The sequence below is a fragment of the Salminus brasiliensis genome, chromosome 8, assembly GCF_030463535.1.
Source record: "Salminus brasiliensis chromosome 8, fSalBra1.hap2, whole genome shotgun sequence".
In the NCBI taxonomy this organism is placed as follows: domain Eukaryota; kingdom Metazoa; phylum Chordata; class Actinopteri; order Characiformes; family Bryconidae; genus Salminus; species Salminus brasiliensis.
The window spans coordinates 38,234,266-38,258,506 of NC_132885.1; the positions used below are offsets into that span (position 1 = coordinate 38,234,266).

Consider the following 24,241-nt stretch of genomic DNA (forward strand, 5'->3'; position numbering starts at 1 on the left):
GAGCGGCCTTCTGGGATGATAGAGGGAACAGGTACCTGTATTTTTACATGGGGGAGGGGTGTGGGAGCGCCCAGTGTCGACGGCTGTGGAAAATACATCTGAGAAGGTCCGGAGTTTCCTGGTTTTCCTCATCTCAGAGCAGGCTGAAGTTAAATTAGGCCAGAAAACCCAAAGATACCCAATGTAGTGCAACCCTGCCTGAACTCGGCCAGACCGCTGCCATCCAGAGGCTGAATAAAACACCACACTTTTACAAGTGCCTGCTTTACAAGTGCCTGCTACGCTACCTTATCAACAATGCAAGGACATGGGACCCGGGTGGTCCAGCAGACTAAGGTGATGTCACTGTGATCAGAGGATCGCTGGTTCGTATCCTGATCCTGATCACGCTGCTAGCCATCGGCAGCCGGGGCCTTGAGAGAGCGCAATTGGCCTTGCTCTCTCTATGGTGGGTAGATGGTAGACGCTCTCCCCCCCACATCACTCTAGTTCGGCGTTTGCTGTCACTGGCGTCTGCTAGCTGGTGCGGCAGAACCGGGTATTTGGTGCTTCCCTCCAGGCACATTCGTTGCCTGTTGGTGTTGGCTGACTGCACACGTGTTAGAGGGGGCATGTGTTGGTTTCGGCCTCACTAATGTCGGGGGTGTTGCATGTGACGCGGGGGAGGGAGAGAATATGTACGGGTTGGGTAATTGGCTATCTAAATTGGGGAGAAAACTGGGGTAAAAAAATCCAATGACATAAGGACTTTTAGGTAGACCTTTGGAGGGTTGAAGAGGACCTTCAAAGGTGGTCAGGAAGCATTCACTCACTCATCCATCTTCTTTGTCTCTTCTTTCTGGTCAGGGCCTGGAGACTGTGCCGCAAGGCAGCCCATGTCCATCGCAGGCTACCCCATCCATCCAGTACTCTCCCACCTTATGCACACCCAATTTAGCATAGCCAATTCCTCTACTGTGTGTTTTTGGGAGGTAGAAGAGGCAGGCATTGGACAGCTAAACACGCTTGGAGGAGAACAAACTACAGTGACAAACTGCCAATTCTGTTATATCAGGTAAAAACAATACCTTGGACTAGCACCAAGCTCAAACTAAACAAATACCCTATGTTGGTCAAGAGCTAAACTGGTCAACTAATGCCAGGTGGGCATCCATATATGAGGCCAACGTGGAACCCAAGGACCAAATGGCTGTTTATAAAAGTGAAGGTTTGACAGTTGGCCCAGTTGAACCATTGGTAACCAAAGTGTTTCTACTCAAGACTGCACTGAGAACAGTCTGCATCCTCCATTATTGTACAGTACTGGAGCTCAGCTCCATTTGCTGTTCATGAAACCAAGGCTGCTGGAGCTTCTCTCTGGCCCTGTTTAACCCTTGGCTGTGGGTAGAAGCGTGGGTACGCTCGGCTTTGGCTCCTTGACAAAAGGCAGGCTGTAATGGCTTTGCCTCGCATTGTAGTTTTGTAGGCCTGCAAAGTCCTTATGAGTCAGTTCTGGAAGATCATGTGCTCAGAGGTCCATCACCTCAGCCACAATGTTCATTTAAGTAAAGTCGTCTCTGTTTACTTTCTGCATTTTTGGTGCCATTTTTCACGGAACCATACCCAAGAACCAAGCGGTAGCTGTTTTTCCATGTGCTCACCGCTTTGCAGCAAGGAAGTCCATTGATTTGTGGTTTATGAGGCGCGCTTGTTGTTTGCTATTGTAGTAATTTAGGTGAGCGCTGTCTGTTGGCCATCCCTCAGGCCAGAACCACTCCAACTGCGAGGAGTCTGGCTTTCCTTTCTGGTTTTGTCTGGACTGCTTCCAGAGCCGGAGGGGAATCTGCGAAGGCACGGAGCCAGGCTTGGCTTGCCTTCACAAAGCTTGTGTTTGCACTGGAGAGAGAGAGGCACAATCAGGATGCAAGGCTGGGCCCTAAGCCCCACATGAGGTTCTGGATGATCGGTGAGCTGCCGCAAGTGGAGGTAAAGAGACAAATGAAGGTATCACACAGGGTGGGACATTTAACAGATTTTCTGATTTTGCATAGCTGCTAGGTACACTACATGGACAAAAGTATTGGGACAGCTGCTCCAAAAAGTCTGTATCTTGTCTCTACTGTCCCAGCTGTGTGAGTACAAGTTTTTCTACTAGATTTTGGAGGAAAATTGCTGTAAGAATTTAATTGCACTCAGTGAAAAGAGCATTAGTGAGGTCAGGATGTCGGGTGATCATCACCCCACCTCATCCCCAACTCCCCAGCTCATCCTAAAACAGTTGGATGGAGCAACATTCATCATTCCAGAGAGCACAGTTCTTCCACTGCTCCACAAATCAAGGCCGGGGGGCGTTATACCCCTCTAGCCCACACCTGGCTTAGGCATGGTTAGGCATGGTGCCAATATGTTAATGTTTATCTGCTCCAAAGAGTCTGATTCTATTGACAATACTTCTTTACAGGGACTAGTGTGTGTGTGTGTGTGTGTGTGTGTGTCTGTGTGTGTGAGAGAGAGAGAGAGAGAGAGAGAGAGAGAGAGACAGTGTATATGTGTGCATTTGCACATCTGTGTCAGCAATGTGTGCAACTTTAAGTAGCTGAATGCATTCATTAGAAGAGGTGTCCACAAACATTTGGACCCCTAGTGTAGAATTAGCCCAAAAACTGGACAAAAGACTTAGAACTGCAAGATAAGCCATGAGGACGTCAAACCAGGAGCATCATTATACTTAAAAAATACTATAAAAATAAAGGTGCTACAAATGGTTCTTGATGCCATGTAAAGAACCATGTTTGTCATAAAGATTTATGAAGGCGAAGAACCTTTAAAAGACCCCAAAAACTCTCTTTTGATGTAAAGGTTCCTTATCAATTAAAAAGTCACATCTCTTGTACAAAATGGTTCTTTTTGGAACCAAAAGTGGTTCTTCTATGGCATCGCTCAAAGAACCTTTTGTTGCATCTTCATTTTTTTTGTATAGACCCAACTATAGACGAACTACAGGTCATGCCATGCAAATGTTACTACAGGCACTGGATTTCCCATAATGCCCCATCGTCTTTCCAAAGGTTTGAGCAGCCAACGCTTTTCAGTCACTGTTTATTTTGGGAATTGGTGGACATTCATGAATATTTAAAAGAAGGTCATGATAGCTCATAGCTATGTGTTTTGGTTAAGGCCACTTATAACTCTATAACTTACCAAACATACCCCTCAGTTAGTGAAAGAAAAACCCACAATGGTCACAGAAATAACTTGAATCTGACTAAAGTAATCATAAATAAAAATGCTCAAATGAAAATCTGACATTGATTTTAAACCATGCTTCAATAGAATTATTTAAAAAAGTAAACTCATTAAACAGGCCTGGACAAAAATGATGGTACCCCTGAAAATAATGTGACCAAAGGGACAGGTTAAATCAAGGTGTGTCCACTAATTAGCATCACAGGTGTCTACAATCTTGTAATCAGTCAGTGGGTCTATTTATAGGGCTACAGGTAGTCACTGTGCTGTTTGGTGACATGGTGTGTACCACACTCAACATGGGCCAGAGGAAGCGAAGGAAAGAGTTGTCTCAGGAGATTAGAAAGAAAGTTATAGACAAGCATGTTTAAGGTAAAGGTTATAAGACCATCTCCATGCAGCTTGATGTTCCTGTGACTACAGTTGCACATATTATTCAGAAACGTAAGATCCATGGGACTGTAGCCAACCTCCCTTGGACGTGGCCGCAGGAGGAAAATTGATGACAAATCAAAGAGACTAATAATACGAATGGTAACAAAAGAGCCCAGAAAAACCTCCAAACAGATTAAAGGTGAACTTCTAGCTCAAGGAACATCAGTGTCAGATTCCACCATCCCTCATTGTTTGAGCCAAAGTGGACTTCATGGGAGACGACCAAGGAGGACACCATTGTTGAAAAAAATCATAAAAAAGCCAGACTGAAATTTGCCAAACATCATGTTGACAAGCCTCAAAGCTTCTGGGAGAATGTCCTATGGACAGATGGAACTGCTCTATGTTCACAGATGGACAAAAGAAGCATATCAATAAAAGAACACTGTCCCTACTGTGAAACATGGAGGAGGTTCTGTTATGTTCTGGGGCTGCTTTGCTGCATCTGGCACAGGGTGTCTTGAATAAAATAAAATCTCAAAACTATCAAGGGAAAAATATTTAATAATAATGCATGTGTGTGATACTACTACAACTACTATTAATAATAATAGGAATAATAATAACTAGCTATATTATTACTAACATTATTAACCCCTTAAACAGTCTAGGGCCTTACGGTGGTCCCAGTAATACACCTTAGTGTGTGATAAGCCTTTCTGTGATAAGGGGTTAAATAGTATATTAATTGGCAACTAGAGGGGTACAGCTGTGCCCTTCTAAATTCTGGATGTTGCTTCATGATGTTTTCTTGACTACCATTCAGCTACCATTCAAACCTAGCACCTAGAAATCCGACTGGATGAGGAACATGCTTCCCCCCAGTGCAGTGTTCGGCTAAAGCTGAAGTCTGCGCCAGAACTGCACCACAAGCCGCTGTAATATTCATTCTGCTAAGCCGGGGATTCATGATGTCTCCATTCGGCCTCCGAAAATGACACTGACAGGTTGCAGCTCCTAAGGGGATTCTCGCTAGGGAGGCAGGAATGCACGTTTCGGCATGAAGAGCGTTTACAGCAAGCTGTTGTGCAGATGCAGACACTTTAGGCTGTCGGGCTAGTTTTTACAATAACACAGGAATGCTTTGATCCACCACTTATTAGCAGGCCTGACGCTGGCATTTAGCAAAGGTGCCGCAACGGAAAGTCGGCACAATTCAAACAACTCCACTGATAGGTCAGCTGAAAGAAATGCGCATAGCTCGGTGGCCGAACGACCAAACATAGTGTTCGCAACTTGTTTGGGTGCTACAGTGCTTGAGCCGCTCAAAAGTCATTCATCTGGATTGCTAAATTAATTGGTTTATTGACTGATTGATTATTTAATTAATTAAGTACCACTGGTTTCATATAAGAACATTTTCTGTGACAGAAATTAGGAACTGTAAATTCTGTTTGCATAAGTATTCATGAATGTAGCGCAACAGCCACAGTACCCATCCCTCAATCGACACAATTCTAACTGTGAAACATGGGGGTGGCAGCATCAAGTTGTGCAGATGCTGACTGGGCACCTTATGCCCTGCGTTCACTACAGGATTTGGTGGCAGATTACAAAAAGACTTAGTTTCTCACACTTCCCCACTGAGTTTAAATTTCCATCGCTTAACTAAACTACTAGGGGTCACCCACATCCATAACCTGTTGCTGAACCAAACCTAACACGCATTACCTAGGATGGGAAAACGGGGTAAGCATGGTCTGTAGAGACTGCAGACGGAGCTGGAGTTGAGTAGAACAGCACATATTGGAGGCTATGAGGCAGATGTTGGTCTCTCATAGGAATTTAAGGTTCCACCTTAAATTGTGCTTCAGTATCGGACATACACGCACTAGCGCTACAATGTAGCTGCTGCATCATTTAAGGTGGAACTGAAAATTAAAATAAATATTTAAAAAAGTAATAATAAAAACTTTTCATGCTCATTGATGGGACCCGTTCAGACTTAGTCTCTGGTCGACATACACTACTACAGAATCAGGTTGACATGTTAGATCAGCTCCAACTGGTTTGAAACGCAAACAGGAGGCCAAAAATTTGAGTCTGCACCCCACACAAACTACTCGATTCTCTCTCCAACTGTCAGATTTAGGGCTAAAATCAGGGTCAAATTCCAGCTTTAATAAAACTATGCCAAAAAAAACCCAAAAAACTGCAAACTGGTGGTTGTACAAAAAGAAGGTGAATCCATTAAAACACTGTTGAGAACATGTGGCTCTGTGTAAAAAAGTGGTCCAGAGGAAGACAAGGAAGGAAGAATGGGCAAGAATCCCACCCAAGCAGTGAGCAAAGCAGGTAGAACCCTACCCCTACGGACCTAAACCTGGTTTTGCTCCAGTTCTGCTGACAAGTAATGCCTTTTTTTATTATTTATTTGAACATGTACTTTAAGAGCACATTGGTGTGCAGTGCAGATACTGTCTGGAAGTCTCAAAACTGTCAAAGAGGTTGAATACTTTTGCAGTGCACTGTATGTTCATAAACCGTCAGTCTTCAGCCCAGCCTTCACCACTGACACTCTGTTTACCGGCTCTGTTTGTGGAACGCACACGGATCGTGACTAACCTAGAAATATCTGTTAACGCCATCAGAGCTTAGCGTTTCCCAGAGGCCTCAAACCTCTGTCAGACAAGCGAATCCTAAATGGGATTTAGTTCGGAATGTAAGCACATGTAAATATTTGATTGATCGTGCGGTCGAGGCAAAGCTCTTGGGCTGGTGGTTTCCACAAGACATGGAAAACCAAACAAAGGACCGGTTTGGAGATCTTAATGTCTTGAAACAGTCAAAAACAGACACTTCCAGTGACTTGCAAGAACAGAACCCAGTGCTATACATTAATGAACAAACATGGCGTTGGATTGGGCTTGGAACCCAGAGCATGAGGGTTCTGTTTCTGGATATTATGGCACCATAACATCATGCTTCTCATTTGTTGGATCACAGGCGTAGTTTCTGATGTATTTAGTTTTATCTCCTGTACTTTCAGAGTGTTTTTGTACCGGTCAAGGTGTCCAGCAGCGGTTCAGTTTGCCAGACAAATGGGTAAAATTACAGTTATATGCGTTAATGTTGCACAAAACATATGAGTGAAGATGGGTCTGTTTTGCATTTATTTGACATTTTTCATCATAAATGTGAGTAAAAAGTCGAAGATTTTAAGATCCAGTGGTTTTAATGACAGCATGCACTCGAGATGCACGACTCCACAGGTTTGTGTAAAAGCCTCTGAAGAGTAGACCAGATCCACCTGAGAGTCCTTTGAACATGAGCTTTAATAAAAGAGAGAAATTAAGTATGGCAAAAGGATAGTGGACCACTGTTGGCCCACTAACAGCAAAGCTGGAGGTCCACAAGCATTTTTCTCAGTGTTTTCTGGACGGCCCGCTGGTGGTTAAGTAGAGTATTAGTCAAAAATGCCATTTTTTATGGCTTGTTTTCCACCAATGATCCAACTGATCCAAATGGTCCCTTCATTTCTTACCTATGTTATCCTTAATACACTAGTTGAAGTCTCTGCAATATTTAAAATGTGGTCAGGAAATTAACAACTGCACAGTTAAGCATGAACGTTATCTGGGGGGTGGGGTGGACCAGCAGTGCCATCAAGCCAGTGGACTAATATCTGCTCGCTTTATGGGTATTGAACCCACAAGCTTGTGCCACTGAGCCACTACACAGTTACACTTGAGTGTTACTTTTTAATGCTCACAGTGTTGATTTAACAGCAGCAAATTTGCCGTCTACTGCAATTCAGTAACACTATCACTCATTCAGATTTCTGTCTTCGTTGGAGGAGATGCTGATAACAGCTATTTCAGGCCTCCCTGTCCTTCACGATACGTCTCGCCATGATTACATGGTACAGGTCACATGGTACAGGTTTGAAAAGCATGGAGGAAGGTGGCTGGAGTTGTTTGTGCTGTACTGGTGGGCCCTTAACATCAGCCACAGGATTTATAGGACGTTCAGGCTGCTCACGCTGCCATATCCTCCGCACGTATAGGAAACGAGCAGGGAGCTGCAGGCTTATGTCCACCTCTGTGAAACAGTGGCCTTATTTGGTTCTTAGATATTTAGTCCTACTAGAGATGGAGAAGAGAATCTGGCATCGCCAACGTGCCAACTGGCCTACGCACCAACTTGCCTACGAGCTGGGATTGTTTTACGCATCCAGTTCTGCAGCAACTATAGCCAGCAGAGTACGACGTACTGCCTCGCCAGTAATGTGCCGTCATTGAAACCATGGCAATGAACAGTCGGCTCCAGTTTAGGAACACACACAGACGATGAGCGAGCAGTGGTACAGTACAGTACAGTGTCAATGCCAGTTTTACAGAAGCCCCAAAAATTAGCTTTAGTTTATTTTTAATCTGCTACCAAAACATCCTTGTGGTATGTGCCAACTCATGGCTCAGGGGTTAAAACACTGTGCTATTGATGACAGGGTTGTGGGTTCGATACCCAGGCTCAGCAAACTGCCACTGTTATGCCCGTGAGCAAGGCCCACTCTGCTCTCTGGGTGCCCCAGCAATGGCTGCCCACCATTCAGGGCATGTGTGTCCACTGTATGTGTGTGTTCACGTAGGCCAAATTCCATCTGTTGCCTTGTCTTGTAAGTATAGCTATTAACAGTTTGAATGCTAACCTGTCCTAGGTGTTGGCTATGTTCAGAAACGTACTCATTTAATGTTTACTTGTCAACATTTCAGCAACATTTTATTGAAATATTTTATTGAAGAGAGAACACAGAATTCACCAGCTAGCAAAACCTATTTCAGTGCTAGGTAGAATTAGCTGTCCAGTTACGGTAATCTGGGTGGTGAAAATGGGATAATACCCTGTGATTACTGCTTAAATACGTCGACCTATTTATATATACACGTATTTACGTCATTTATATAGAAATATATGGAGCATGGTTATGCTAGAAGCAACAAGTTCTGACAAAACATGAGATATTCTAATAATGAAGAAGCAAAGCAAGTGAGCAGGAGAAGATGTTAGATACAAGTTATTTGATTGGAGGGTGATCAGTTCTGTTAGATCTGCCCATCTTTACATTACAAGCTCAATAATAAAACATGGCTAGCAAACATTAGCATTATCTGTTGACTGTTGGATTTGGTTGCCACAAATGGCTAGTTAGCTTAAAGACAATCGCTATGCTATGCTATTTGTTTGAATTGACAATCATGGAAGATAAAAAACAGCTAAACACACCATGTTAATAATTTTTTTAATGTTAGCTAGTTAGCTAGCTTAGCTTTATCTGCAATTAGCAGGTCCCTGCTTTACTGTAGCACCATCTCCCCCCAAATGTCTATATTTTATGTATTACAGGCCCCCCAGTCCAAAGCCTGAGTACTAAAGTACAGAATTTAGCCACTTTTGGGTGCCATGTCCAGTACCAAGCATCGGCAAGTGGGGCCTAGATTTTTATGTTGACACATTAAGACCAGACTCATCGCTTTACAGTCCAGCTTCAGCTGAGAAGTCCATTGTCCACAGCTGTGGCAGTTCATTCCCCTGCCGTTCAGACATACTCTCCACATTGTGTCACGGTACCAACCAATAGCACATGAGTCAGCATGACTCACTGAAAACATCAGTGGAGAAATAAGCAGCATGACAATGAGCCTATCTTAGCCCTGGTTCCCAGGGAAGGTTCACATCTCGTTCCTTTGCTGTGAGTCATCGGAAGGCTTGAAGCATTTCGTGTCCAGGCATATCTAGATATGGCAGTGCCTAATGGAAGTGGTCAGAAGTGGAAGTGGCTCCAAAAGGCCATTTCAAATGTAGTCAATCAGCCATGACACGGTTGTTGTCGTACCTGAGCTACAATGCCGATGAAGCTTACAAGTAATGAAAGCTAATACCAAACCGGTTAGCACTGTGTGAGCTTCATGCTTAATCAGCCCTTGCCTCAAACCCAAGTTTCAAGTGACCAAATCCAATTGGTTGTTGGTGTCTGTAGCCACCTTTGCTTCCACATTAAACTATTTGCCGTCTTAATGGAGAACCTGTAGTGAGGAGAGCTGCTACTTAAACTGTCTTCCAGCTTGTTTCAATGCTAAGTGGTGTTCTCATGTGGGTCCAGAATAAATTTGTTTATCTGGAGCTTTAATGTCTGTATATTTGGCTACGTGCTGAACTCCGCACATTGATAAGAGAACTGGTCAAAAAGGAGAAGGTCTGAAGAACAAAGACTGAGAAAGAAGTTGTGAGGTCAGGCAATGGTGAAGAGCCGTGCTAACATCAGAGATGCGATTCAGCGGTCAAGAGACCTCCAAGAGTTGCTCAGGCTTAATGGTGTACGGATGCCTATAAAAATGATAGGCAGATATTAATAACAGATGATTATCTGCTATCACAGGGTGGCCATATTTTGGCTTGCAAAAAAGGTCACTGAGGCACATGGGCGTCCATCGTGGTTAGGATGTTGCGGCTGGAAGGCTTTAAGTAGGCCTAAGTTGTAGGACCGTGGCTGTATGTGTGTGTTTGGGGGTGGGGGCTAATTAGATAAAATCATATAACTATATTAATGAATATTTACATAATACATAATTACAGTTTTAGTTTTACCGTCTTTACAATAAAATTTTATTTTACATGAAAAAAATATGATAAGTAAGTTTTTTTTTAGTTTTCTTGTAAAAAATATGAATTAATACATCAGTAAAATAAAAGATAGGCAAAGTCAAACTGATTTGTCGGCTGTGGATGGAAGCAGTTCGACCAATGGTTGATACAGGTATGTGTAGAGCAATAGTGTTGATAATAATCAGGGTCTAAGTGGTTTGACCAATGGTTGATGTAGAGGCTGGTATCATGTAGACCAATAGTGTCTATGAAAAGGCGGGATTAAGCAGTTTGACCAGTGGCTAAGGCAGATGCAGGTACATGTAGGCCAATAGTGTCTGTCAGAATGCGGGATTTAAGCAGTTTGACCAATGGTTACTGTAGATGTAGGTACATGTAGACCAATCATGGTAATGTGAAGGTGGGACTTACGCAGTTTGACCAATGGTTACTATAGATGCAGGTACATATATAGATGGTACGAAGGTGGGACTTAAGCAGTTTGACCAATGGTTGATGTAGATGCAGGTATGTGTAGGACCAAGAGTGACACATTTTTACACAATGTAGAAATCCCGACCAGGCACATTTTTCCCATTCCAATAAGAGGACATGTCTGGGAAACAGAGGACGTATGGTCATACTAATTATCTATAATAACAAAGTGATGTCGCACACCTGACTTTTGTCCAGGACTATTTTTTTCTTCCAAACTATTCCTTTGAATCCTGAGAAAGTGAGTTTTTTTCTGGTAAAAAGTCAAGCTTGAACATTCCTTATAGGCTAGTCACTGTGTCCATTACACTGCTAAAGTGTTAGCTTTAATCGCGTACAATCAAGCCATGTTCTTTTCTTTTCCAGAGAACACATGCTTCCAATTCCTGTCTCGTGTTATTTCTAATACATCACACCACAGTTGTTTTAAGGCAAAACGACCCAGTCAAATGTGTTCCTGGAGCCTTCAGCTTTGTGTACACGTTAAGCTATTTCTCTGCCACAGCAGGGTCCCAGACCCGTCTGGGTCCTTTCACTCCGCACAGTCTATCAAACAGAGGCAAGGGAGCTTTTAAGGAGGAGAGAGGGGGGATATTAATTGCTGGCCACCTTTCTGGAAAATATCCTTTCTGCCTCTGCAGTCGGCAACACATGACTGCAGTTTGCAGGGAATGCAAAGGAGCAGGAGGGAAGGAGGTGAGGGGGAGGGAGTGGTAAAAAAAACCCAATCTTGTGGTCGATGAACACGTTTGTTCTCCACTGGCTCCACTTTGCAAGTCCACAAGCATGCCAGGCTCAAGGGTCTCCCAGGGTTTGACACCATGCCCAGAGCCAGGCCTAAGTGCATGCTGAGAGCTGTAGGTAACCTGCTGCAAATGATCTGGTGGTTTTGAAGGAGGAGAGTAGGTTAAAAGGCAGAAATTTTAAGGCCGCATTTTAACCTCAGCATTAACTCAGAGCTAAGAAGCAGTCACAGCCCAATGTTTTGAAAAAGGTAAGCATGGACAGGAATGTACTTCATACATCAGTGAACTCAAGCTTTAAGGCCATCTGCCTAAGCTCTTAAAGCATGGACTCCACAAGACCACTGAGTGTGTCCTGTGGTACCTGTGGTCACCAATACTTTGGCAGCAGATCGTCCTATAAGTCCTGTAGGCCATGAGGCGGGCCTCCATAGGGCATCCTTTCTAGGAGCACTTTTGGTAGCTACAGACCACTGCTTACCAGTAACACTGCCTGAGATGTTTTGGAGATGTTCTGACCCATTACAGTTTGGTTCTTGTCAAAGTGGACTCATTGCCCAGTTTCCTACTTCCAACACATCACCTTCAACAAGGGACTGTTCACTTGCTGACCCCTTGACAGGTGCCATTGGAAGCGGTAATGCTTACCTCGGTTGTAGACCATATTTACATTAACATTGAAGACCTTTAGCAAACGCTCTTCTCCAGACGACTTACAAAAGTGCCTCGGTGTTTACTCAGAAAATACCCTCAGCTAGTTTGTACAGGCTAGGATCCAAAAGATGCCTCTAAGGTTAGATACTACTAAATACAGAAGTCAGTATGGCAACATGCGCTATACTTCACCCAAGTACTCTTGGAAGAGGATGGTCTTCAGTGTTTGAAGACAGTGAGCGTTGGACTCCACTTCGGTGCAGGACAGAAAAAAGCCTGGACGCTCGTCTTCCGTGGATCCTAAAGGATGGCGAGACGTACTTGAAGCTGGAAGGGCTCTTGGTACAGATGTTTTTTTTTTTTTGACAATTGCCATCAAGTATGGCGGGGCTAGTCCAGTCTCGGCTTTGTTGTAGGCCAGCGTCAGGGTTTTGAATCTGATGAAGAGAGAGCGCAGCAGTGGAGATACATGGCTGAGCCATGCTGCTGCATTCTGGATTACCTGCAGGGGCTTGATGGTGCAAAGAGGAAGACCAAAGTTCTCCAAGGTCAAACAATGTAAGTGTACCTTCAAAGGTCCAACATGATCTTTGAGGTCTAGTTGTGTACCTTAAAGGTTCTCTACAGTTCACAACAAAGGATGTATGGGATGGTGTGATGTGTGTTTTCCTTTCTCCATTAAGTTACTGTTACTAAGCTACTCAGAGAGAGTTGCCTTATGAGCGCATAAACTGCCCCAGAAGAATCAGGGTTTAGGCACAGTGAATTAGGTCATTCTGAGGAAAGAGGAGTATTAATGATGAAAATGATTCGTAATAGATGCAGTAAAGCCAAAATAATAATTCTCATTGACCGGTAAGTCTTTGTTGCCTTTGCAAGAGCTCAGTTCCCAAAAACCGTTGTGATGAATAGACGGCAAGATGAATTTATGATTCAGCCTGAGTTCGAAGCCAGTTATGACTCCACGCGGAACGCATTCTGTGGGAGTAGTTCAATGTTGCTTGACTCTCTGACCATTAAACTATTGTTTGTGAGTGTGTTTACATACTGCCAACAGTCTATAATGCTGTTGGTAATGCCTCTGATTATCTTTAACGATCTACGGGGCTCTGCTTGTACACAATGCAACCTTGTAAAATTATGCAGTCATTGAGGAGAATACTCCTCTTGAAACTGGCCAGTTGATCTTATACGAATAAACAAAGGCAACCACATACTTTCTTGGCCTTCCCCAAGACGTGACTCATTGCAACACATCTTTCGGCAAAGCTATTGAGACCAATCCGCGACCATTTGTAGATGGTAGAAACATGCCAGAAAAAACAAACCAGGCATCCAGTCTTCTTTAAAGCAGGCTGGTCATCTTAATACTCTTAAAATTTTAAGAAGAAGGATTTAAGGGTGATTATTATAGCCTACATATTCCTACAAGTTAACAAGTCCTACAAGGGATCTTAACCAACACTGCTTCCTGGCTTTTGTTAGAACTTTTCCTAGCCACTGTTAAAACTTAGAAACAACTCAGCTAAGTTACAGCTAAGTTAAGTTACAGCTAAGTTAATCAGTAACTGATTAGTAATCATCAGGTTATAAGAAAGGTAATGTAGGATTAGAGGGTTAATGAAATATCTGGGACTTGACCCTTTGGTCAAGTCCCACAAGGATCAAGCCCTAGCAGCACTAACTCTCAGAACAGCCAGATTGCATGCCTCCTAGGTTACGTTTACTTCACCTTGAGTTCACATCTCTTCCTCGCCACGTACAAACGTTTATTTTCTTTCAATATTAGAGGTTCTTGAGTCGTTCTTTCCAAGTACCAAACTCTCGTTATTCATATGCCAAAGTAAATGTACCAATTACGTTTCGTTACAGTGTTTATTTTAGCCTCAACACGCCACAAGGGGGCACTGCAATGAACTGATTCACCCAGTTAAACCCCCGCTTTCCAATAATTGCTTACACTGTATCACTTCAAACTGTAAGACGACATTATACCTTCCCACAATACAAGTTTTATGTCCGAGTAAGCTAACTAAGCTATTATAAAACCCTACAGAGCTTTAGAGTCAGAGGAAGAATGGTTGCTCAACCTATTTACCGAAATTAGCTTAGCTAACATTGGAAGCATTTCACTGGAAAGTCATCATATGCTACTCATTTCACCTAGTTTGCTAAGGTTTCTCACTGACGCTGTTTTAGCAGCTCAAGTTCTAATTAAACTGCTTAGCTTACCTCCAATAAAACTACCAAAAAACTGAAGGTTCTCTTCTAGGACATCTTAGACTAGGCGTGAGTCCTGAGTTGTGAAGATCTGGGCTGCTTTGGCGAGTGAGTTAGCAGCCAGCCAGCACTGGAGCATATAGGGACCCCTAAATGCCGAGGGTATTTCGGAAACTGCGTGTATGAATATGGGTTACTACGTCATTCTTTAGCCTACAACAGGGTTTTACATGACTGGCTATTAAGCTCCTCTAATAGTTTGTGGCCTTGTTGTAACTGGAAAGGGAACTGGGATGTGCTACCCACGCAATATCATAAGCCATCACTTTTCTTTTTTTTTTTAGCGCAAATCATTTTAGCTTAAATCATTTTCCATATCCTAAAGCTGAAACTGAACAGACTGAAATGACAAAAACTAGAACTGGTCCAAACAACAACAACAAAAAAACTCTGAAACTTGGCCGTCTTTGAATCTTTTGTGTTGGAGAAACCGTTAAAGTTAATGCACCCAGGAGAACATGGCCGTTTCTGAATAGCTTAGCATTAACTGCTTCCACAGGCTATCCACACTTTGGGTGGGCGGGCGGAGCGCTGATAGTATGAGTAGAAGGGACATTAAAGCACAACTGCAAGTGTTACGTTATCATCAGGAAACGCTCATTTTAACGACCTTATCCGTTATACGAGCGCAAAGAACTGATCTAATGTCAAGGGAAGCCTAGACGCCAGTACGCAAACCAAAAACGGATCCAAAAACCAATCAAATGTTACTGGGCTGTTTCCAGCACTGGATTTTCTACTTCCTAGACTTTCTTTTACGTCCAGAGGAAAAAGCTAAGATGATTAGTTCAGTTCCGTTGTAAAATACTCTAAAAAGGTCATCTAGTGCAGTGGGGGTCTTTAATACAAAGCAAAAAGCAGCTATTTTTTTATATTTCTGCCTTAATACAGACTTTACTGCTTTAAACCTTTTAGGATTAATTAATATGAATATGTGTGAACCAGTGGTTTGAGGTTTGGGTTATTGATTACACGGTTCTGGGTTCGATACCCACATCTGATAAGCTGCCACTGTTGGGCCACTTAACCCCCACTATCTAACTCAACCCCAGGGGCTGATCAATTCGTCCAGTTGTCCAGTTGCAGTTTATTCATTTGCATTGCAGATTGCAGTTCCACTGTAATAATTAGTGTTGTAGTTAAGACCGCTAGAGCCGAGTCAGAGTCAAGGCCAAGACTATGACACATTAAGTGCAAGTCAAGACCAAGACTTTTCGTAGTCGAGTTTGGGTCAAGACTGAAACCGGGTGCGACCAAGGCCGAGACAAGATCGAGACCAGATTCATATGTCAAGATAAATTTACTAATAACTTTTCTATACTGTTATATTTATTATTATATAATTATATAATACATTGTATTTTCTACAACTTTCAAACAGACATTCAAGTTGTTACATTGTTTAGTTCAGCCTCAACATGCCACAGGGGGGCACTGCAATGAACTGATTCACCCAGTTAAACTCTGGCTTTCCAATAATGGCTTACACTGTATCACCTCAAACTGTCAGACCACATACGAGATTTGTGTCCGAGTAAGCTAAATAAGCTAACAACATGTGTCTTTCTTGTTGGATTTTGAGAGTGGGCGATGCTACGATGCGAATGCAAAACCCTGAGGAGCTTCAGAGCCAGAGGGAGCACGGTAGCACAGCCTGTTTACTAATTAGCCTAAGTTGAGGCAGAAACCAGGAGCAGCCAAGGCAGAGACACGACCGAGACCAGATTTTTTAATATATAAATAAAAATAAGAAAATGTTATTTTCTTCTATTAATTGTATATTAATTATCATTCACTATACATGATATATACTAATACATAATAGTATATTTCATCATATATTTTGTAAACATATAACTAAAATGATTATTAATTACTATATTACTTAATTACTTAATATTATAGTTAATCAAACTAAGGCAATGCAACGTTTGGAAGCATTGATGGTGATGATTCTCTGTCTCTTCTTCTTAAATCTTGGAGACTGAGACGAGACAGAGACCACTCGTTTACTGTCTCAAGGCCGAGACTAGACTTAAGTACTACAACAATACAGTAATAATCTCACTGTATGATTTTACATAAATCTGATCTAAACTTGTTTAATTGATGAAAAAGTAAAATTGTCCACCAGTTGTTTCAGTGTTTCCTGTGTTAGCTGCTCTGTGTAAATGTTGAGTTATATATTGCTTTTGAGAGCACGCTGGGGGCAGCCTTTAGAAGGTGGTAAATTGTGGCCATGAAGTGATGCACATGGTCATCAGTACACAGTTAGTCTGTGGAATCAAGGGATGAGTGATTGGATTAAACCGCCCTAAAGTACACCAACATTTCCCGCAGCATTCCACCACCACCTCCACTAGCTTGGCCTGCTGACACATTTATATTTATGGCATTTAGCTGTAGCGACTTACAAGGTTACTCGTATTACAGAGGTGGGCCAATGTGGTGTTAGGAGTCTTGCCCAGGGACTCCTGGGACTCTTGCTCTAGAATTCTTGCCCAAGGACCCAGTCTCTACCCAGACTTGGAATCTAACCCCAGTCTCCAACATGGTGTGGTAGCTCAGTGGCCAGTAGTGGTGTTATCTGTTGCGCCACACCAACCACACATGGCAGGTTGGTTTCATGGATTTATGGATTCATTCTGCAGAACCCCACATGGTGTTTGGCTGTTGAACTGCTCACCACAACTGTACAGAACGTTTATCTGAGTCACTGTAGCTTTTCTGTCAGCTCTAACAAGTCTGACCACTCTCCGTTGACCTCTGCCATGAACAAGCCGCTCTGCCTGCAGAACTGTTGCTCACTGGATGTGTTTTCTGAGGAACTCTAGATACTATTGGGCTGACAATCCCAGGCGACCAGCAGTTCTACAAATACTCAAACCAGCCAATCATGCCATGCTCAGAATCACTGAGATGAATAAGCAGGTGGTCAGGACTTCCTAATAGGGTGCTTATCCCAGAGGTTTGACTGAAGAGGCATTCTCCTGATGCCTCTAAGAGTCAATAATCTGTGCTCCAGCCTTGAGGAAAGAAAGAAAATGACCGTATATAGTCTCCTATTGCCATACCACCTCAGTTTTCGGGCATTCCCAAGATTCCCAAAAGCAACCAACAACCAATGGCACTGCAGCCAAACAGAGCTGATGCTAAAACGGCAGTTGGAGAAACGCTAGGAACTCAGTTTATGTCCAATTTGATTGCGTTTAAAGTTTGATGATGTGCATTTAGTACTCCCACCTCTACCATGATGTATTCTTCATGCTGTTCTGGAGGAGGCAGCCACCCGTGGGAACGTCTGGAGCCTATCTCGAGTTTCTGTGGCTCGTAAAAAAAAAAGAAACTCCACTATATGGATTTATTATGAAGAAAAGTCCTCTTTAAACACCTACTCAGGCATACAGTGCTGCGTCCAAGTCCCGGTTTAGGGAGTTTTATTTTGTGCTCCCTTCCACACAACCAGGAAACTCCCCAGGTTTGCCAGAGAATGCCCAGATCTCATACAAAGGCTATACTATATTTGACCAATTACAAAAAGCTCCACAGTGGCACACAATGGAACTAGCTGCAGGTTAAACATGAAATATAATTCCAATGCAGCTTTATTATACATTTGAACAAAGGTGGTGTCCCACAAAGTTCAGTTTTAGGGCCTTTGCTTTTTCTGTGCATTTTGCATTATATTGTTTTAGAGCTATGTAGATCACAATAATTATCCAAATAATGATACGATTTACTGATATACAATTAGAGAGGTAGCGATAGCAACATTTGTGCTTGAATTTAAATGTCCTTGAATGTCAAAGCAAAGACTTGTTGTGAGCTAAATTACTAATGTATTACTGTGACTTGCCAATAAGCCAGAACATTGCACTAAAAACATTTACCAGATGAACAAGCCAACGGAGTCTCTCGCATACAGGTTTCACTGTTTAATAAAGGAGGTTCTCCTGCTGAGTTTGACCACCCCCACCCCCCAAATGGAGATTGTGATTGGTTTTCCCGCTTAGTGTCCGATTCTCTTCATGGCTGTAGGCCAGCACTACATGCAGTCCTGTGAGAACGGCCAGTGCCCAATTACAACCGGTGAAGCACTAAGCCAGTGCAAAGGGAACGTACACATTGGTGCCTGGGAAAAGCAGGCAAAGGCCCATTCTTCCCCAGACCTTCATTAGACCTGCTGGCACTTCTACATGGTGTGTTTTTAGGAGATTTCCATCCCTTTAAGTGACCTTGGTCGGGGTGAAGAATGCTCAGATTTGCTTACAGCCCTGTTATTTTGCGTTTATGGAGGGCTTGTGAAGAATAGAAAGAATATGAACTCTGTTCTAATTGGCTAATTAGTTACGGAAGCCACGTAGCATAGCATAGAATAGCTCAGCTTGGCCTAGTTTTTAGCCCTGTGCCAACCTAGCCGAAGCAGTTAGCTAGCTAAACAGATCATTAGCTTTTTGCCCAGCACTTGCTCAATTTCCTGGCTTTTGCCTTGTCACCTTCTGAGCTTGAGCTCTTCTCTGCTGATGCTGACACAGGAAGCGATGCGGTTACAAGACCTGGTTCACGTAGCAACCCATATTCCCATAACTAGCATAACTAGAATATTAACAATATCAGATTTTCCTGAACTGGCTGTTGCATTTTACTGGTTGCAGCTTTGACTAGGGCTAGCAGGGCTTATGTAAATGTTTGGGGTGTAATTATAACCAGTCAAGACTGTGATGTAACAGTTTTGGGGTTTTGGAATTGGCCTGTTTTACAGCCCTGTTTGGGATTTTCTTTTCAAGTCAAGTCAAGTGGGTTTTTATTGTCATTTCAGCTACATACAGAGTACACAGTGAAACGAAACAACGTTCCTCCAGGACCATTGTGCAACGTAGACACAGTGCATACAGGACACAAGTGCAACACAGTACAAGTGCAGACAGAGAATAATAAATAATTAGGGGTAGTGTGCAAATTATGCAGTGTGCAATAAATTTTGAGTCCAGTGAGGTAGTATAGTTATTAGTGCAAAATGCTTCCCATATTGTCTGGGGTAAATGGTTGGTGAATGAGTGTGTGTGTGTGTGTGTGTGTGTGTGCATGGAACAGAAAAACCATCAGTTCAGTCTCTGGAGTTGAGAAGTCTGATGGCTTGGGGGAAGAAGCTGTTGCAGAGTCTGGTCGTGTTGGACCGGATGCTGCGGTACCTTCTTCCTGATGGCAGGAGGGAGAACAGTCTGTGTGAAGGGTGGGTGGAGTCCTCCACATTGCTGGTTGCTTTGCGGATGCAGCGGGCAGTGTAAATGTCTATGACGGAGGGGAGAGAGACTCAGATCATCCTCACAGCTGTCAATGGAGAGACAACAGTGTTTGAGGTTAGTAGTTCGTCACTTCTATGAACGGAACACTCATTATTCAACTATTCTGGGGCATTTATCAATATGAAGTTAATCAAATGCACGCAATCATGGCTTAGGTCTCTAAATCTGCAGTTTCACCATGTGGGGGAATGTCTGTGCTCATCTCATACCTTGTCTCAAGTCTTGTTGCTAAGTAACATATCTCAGATCACTTACTTAGAAAGCTCTCCTGATGGCTTGGGAATAACAATAAAAGTTCATACATAACAAAACTGATGTAGAAGCTTAATTGGTTCCAAAGTATGGCCTCAATTGTACCAGAGCTTCCACCAGAGCTTCCACCAGACTGGTTCCCTGTTAAAACGAATGCGCAGAAAAGCCCCTATTGGAATGCCAGTCTATTTACTTGTTATGTCTGCACAGTGAACGGCTCAGGGAAACATTGGGTGCACTTTGGCTGGTGAATTGTTTACAATGGAGACAAACATTTAAAGGTCACATCTTCCTGCCCACCCGCCAGACGCGAGTTCACAACCTTTCATTTGCCATCACCCCAGGAAGAAACAACAAACTCAGGGATGCCTCGGGATGTATTACTCAGAGCAGATGCGAGTCAAACATAGATACTTGGCAGAGTAGACAAACGTGGACCATCTCCCCTATTTCTAAAGCTGGCCACGTACGTATTTGTGCAATTATCGAACCAACCAATCAGTTTCAGAAAATCAACCATCAGAATGAGGAAAAAATGTGGCCTCTGAGATTATAAGCCTGGTGTGACTGTTGGTGGCAGTTTGAGTATTTCCAGAACTGCTGGGATCTCCTGGGATTTTTGTAAGCAGAACAGTATCTACAGTTACTCAGAATGGTCTAATAAAGAAAACACATCCAGTGAGTGTCGGAAGTGACTTGTAGTGCCTTGTTAATGTTAAGGGAGGTCAACTGAGAATTCTCAGGTTGGTAGGAACTGACGGAAAGGCTACAGTAACTCAGATAACCCCTCTGTACAGTTGCCGTGATTGGAAAAGCCTCTCAGAATGCACAACAATGCGTCCAACCCTGAGACCAATGAGCTACAACAGTGGAAGACCACATCGGGTTCCACTTCTATCTAGTCAAGAACAGAAAGCTGAGGCTGCAGTGGCTAAGCTCAGGATCCCCAAAACTGGACAGCTGAAGACTGGAGAAATGTAGTCTGGTCTGATGGGTAGGGTAAATCAGTAGGGTAAATAAATAAATCTATGGATCCTACCTGCCTTGCTGGTAGAGGTGGTGTAATGATGTGGGGAATGTTTTTTTGATCCCTTCATTAAGACTGAACCCCCTGCCACAAAGGAAACGACGCCTCAGACTGGTTTTTATGAACATGACAATGAGTTTAGTGTTCGTGTTAGTGATCTGAATCCAATAGAACACGGTTGAGATGTGGTAGAATGGGAAATTCAGAGCATGAAGGTGCTCCTGACAAATCTGCAGAAATCATCATGTCTCCATGGACCAGAATCTCAAAGGAATGTTTCCTCATGCCATGAAGAATGAGTAAAGGATGGTCTTCCAATACAGTGCTCAGTGAGCGTACACTGTATTCACAACTACTAATATTTATTGTGTTCCTCAATGTTACAAAAACTGAGCTTTAATTAGTGAAAGCAAACAATATGTGGTCAGTGATGGCCTTCAGGTGGCCTCTATCCATTAGCGTAGTGGGTAGATGCTGCAAAAATTTCAACAGATTGGCAACAGTCAGTAGCTATAAATATACAAAGTGCACCTACGTACATGGTAAGCGTTTCTGATAAAATGGCCAGTGAGTGTAGAGACAATAAACTGGTCATCGTATATTTGAATTAAGCTTTCCGATGGATTTTAAATCACTCCAGACCCTGACATTTTCATCCCAGACAGTGGGTTTGGCCTGGCCGTCCCGTTCTGCCATGTCTTCAAATTCCACATATGGGGAAAAAAAATGTCTGGTTGTGCACACAGTCGAGACCTTAGCCTTTAGTAATCCTCTCAGCTCGTTGCCAAGGGATGAGATTAGTCTTTTTCTGTTTGACCCTCCATCCTGCTTGCTGGAAGAACTTAAACAAATGTCAGTGATGGTGTTATAAAAAGGCAGCAGAGCTGGGAGACACGTTGCTTGCTTGTTTGCAAGCCTGAATTTTAGATCTTAGCAATTTTGTGTTGCTACGAGCTTCTTATCGGTAGCAGAGTGACGAGAATGACAACTCCCATTGTTCATCTTTCTGTTTAGCTTTAGATCTGTCATTATATGAAGACAAGTGCCAATTCCTCAGCCTTACGATGCCGAACGCGATGAGTGGGAGTTAGAATGAGGTTTCTATGCGACACTATAGCAAGGAAAAGTGGGTGTTCTAGACAGGGGCGATATATAGAGATCATTAATGAACATAGACATGTGGAATATGCACAGTGCTTGAAAATGAAACTCGGAACTGGAAGTGTAGCGCTACTCTTGCTTGGATAGACCTTGTGAATGTCAGAAAATGGACATTTTATTATTTATAATTAATTTGTAATTTTACCTCATTTTTTGTTACCCAATGTGGAAGGCCAATTGCCCAATCTCAGTTCATGTGACCTCCCCCTATCACTAGCAAAACCCCTGACCTAGGAGTGATTGGGCTAGTAAGTGACATCGATCCACCCCTGAAAGAGCAAGGCCAATTGTGCCCTCTTGGATTCCTGTTGTAGATAAAAAAAATGGTTCCACAAGGGTTCCACAATCTTTATTAGTTAAAGAACCATTTTCAGTACTATACAGAGCCTTTTTTGCAGTGTGCACTGTTAAAAGTTTTCTTGAGGAACTTTTGGAGGTTCTTCAGTTTGAAACTGTGGAGGAACCTCTTGAGGAACCTTCAGGAAACCTTTCTCTCCTAAAAAAAACCTTAATGCACCATAAGAGGTTCCTGCGCAGTTTTAAATGGAGGAACCTCTAAAAGTTCCTCAAGGATCTTATACTTTTCACAGGTGTATAGATCAGATCAGGGCTGGGATTTCAGTGGGAGGTACGACACAATGTTGCGTATGGTTATTGACGGAAAGCTCAGCTTCTCTAGTTTATGATAGTTTGTTGAAGTTTGTTGATATCTCAGACAGCTGTGTCTATGTTTATGGCAATATGTTGTATAACATGAATTTATGGCAGATATATGGACAAAAGTATCGGGACACCTGCTCATTCATTGTGTTTTTTTTCTAAAATCAAGGGTATTAAAAAAAGAGTTGATCCTGCTTTTGTTGGAGTAACTGTCTCAACTGTCAGGGAAGATGGCGTACTATTAAATTTCGGAGGAGCACTGCTGTGAGGGTTTGATTGGATTCAGCGACAAGAGAGTTAGTGAGGTCAGGATGTTGGATGATCATCACCCCACCTCATCCTCAACACCCCAATGCATCCCAAAAGTATGAAGTATGAAAGGCAACACAGTTTCTCCACTGCTGGGGGGCTTTATACCCCTCCAAATGAGATAGCTGCAAGGTAGCCTAAGCTCTACCAAACAATCCTACAAAACCCTCAGAAATTCATACAGCAGGGATTCTAACGGGATGGGGAATTTCCTCTTGAATCTCAAAGGCTTCTTTCTTTTCTCCGTCCAGACGGTGCTAACTCTCCTGGAGGCCAAATGCCAGCTGCCCACCGCGGCTGTACCAGACAGAAGAGGCTGCCAGGACTGAGGCCACAGACCACCAAAGAGAACAGAGCAATTTCACAGAGGGATACAAAGGGGACACGGGCCAAGGCTTAGGCCGCAAAGCTGCCGGCGCATGCTTCGGCCCAGCTCCAGAAGCCCTTGATTGGTTGTTTACGGCCTGGGCCGTATGATACGTTCCGACGGTAGCATTTTTTGTGGTGCGATTTGTTCCACTTCAGCGCCGGAGCTTTGTTTTCTGGTTCAAGCGCCATGACAAATGAAGACTCTCTGGAAGAACGATGGTAAAGCAGTGGACCAGTACCTTTTTAGACAGATGTAGTGAAGAAGAATCAGCTCCTCACCCTTAAGATAACAGCTATTTTCAAATGGTTTCTTTGGGGAGTACTACTGTACTACTGATAAATATATATAAATCCACAATGTGTCCAAAAGTATCCAGACACCATTTCTAATTCATGAACTTTAGCACGGCCCAGCTACCTGTATCGCCTAGCATCGCCACCACAGCTTTAGCATGACCCAGCAACCGGGCTCATTATTTGCTACTACATCTATATGGTTTAAAAGACGAAGGATTTCACAATGCCAACAGATGAATTTCGACTTCAGTAAGTTATTGCGAGACGATGTTCACTTCCTAGTGCTGAAGCTACACAGCTGAAGCTGAAAAAAAGGCAACCATAAGAAGTCTAACCGGCATGGAGCGGTACGGCACGGCCTTTATAACCATTTGTCCCAGCAGTAGAAAAAAAGACAGAAGTGTTGGTCTTGTATTTCGCTCTGAAGCAGCTGCATATGAACTGAA

At 43.1% G+C, this 24,241-nt stretch overlaps 1 long non-coding RNA gene across 1 annotated transcript in view; it reads left to right on the forward strand.

Moving 5' to 3' along the window:
* The window catches only part of LOC140561481 (uncharacterized), a 49,098-nt gene extending 25,701 nt beyond the window's left edge, over window positions 1-23,397 (forward strand). The window contains exon 3 of the long non-coding RNA XR_011980064.1: window positions 23,381-23,397. This is a non-coding gene — a long non-coding RNA (uncharacterized lncRNA). The remainder of the gene's footprint in view (window positions 1-23,380) is intronic.
* The last annotated feature ends 844 nt before the right edge of the window (window positions 23,398-24,241 follow it).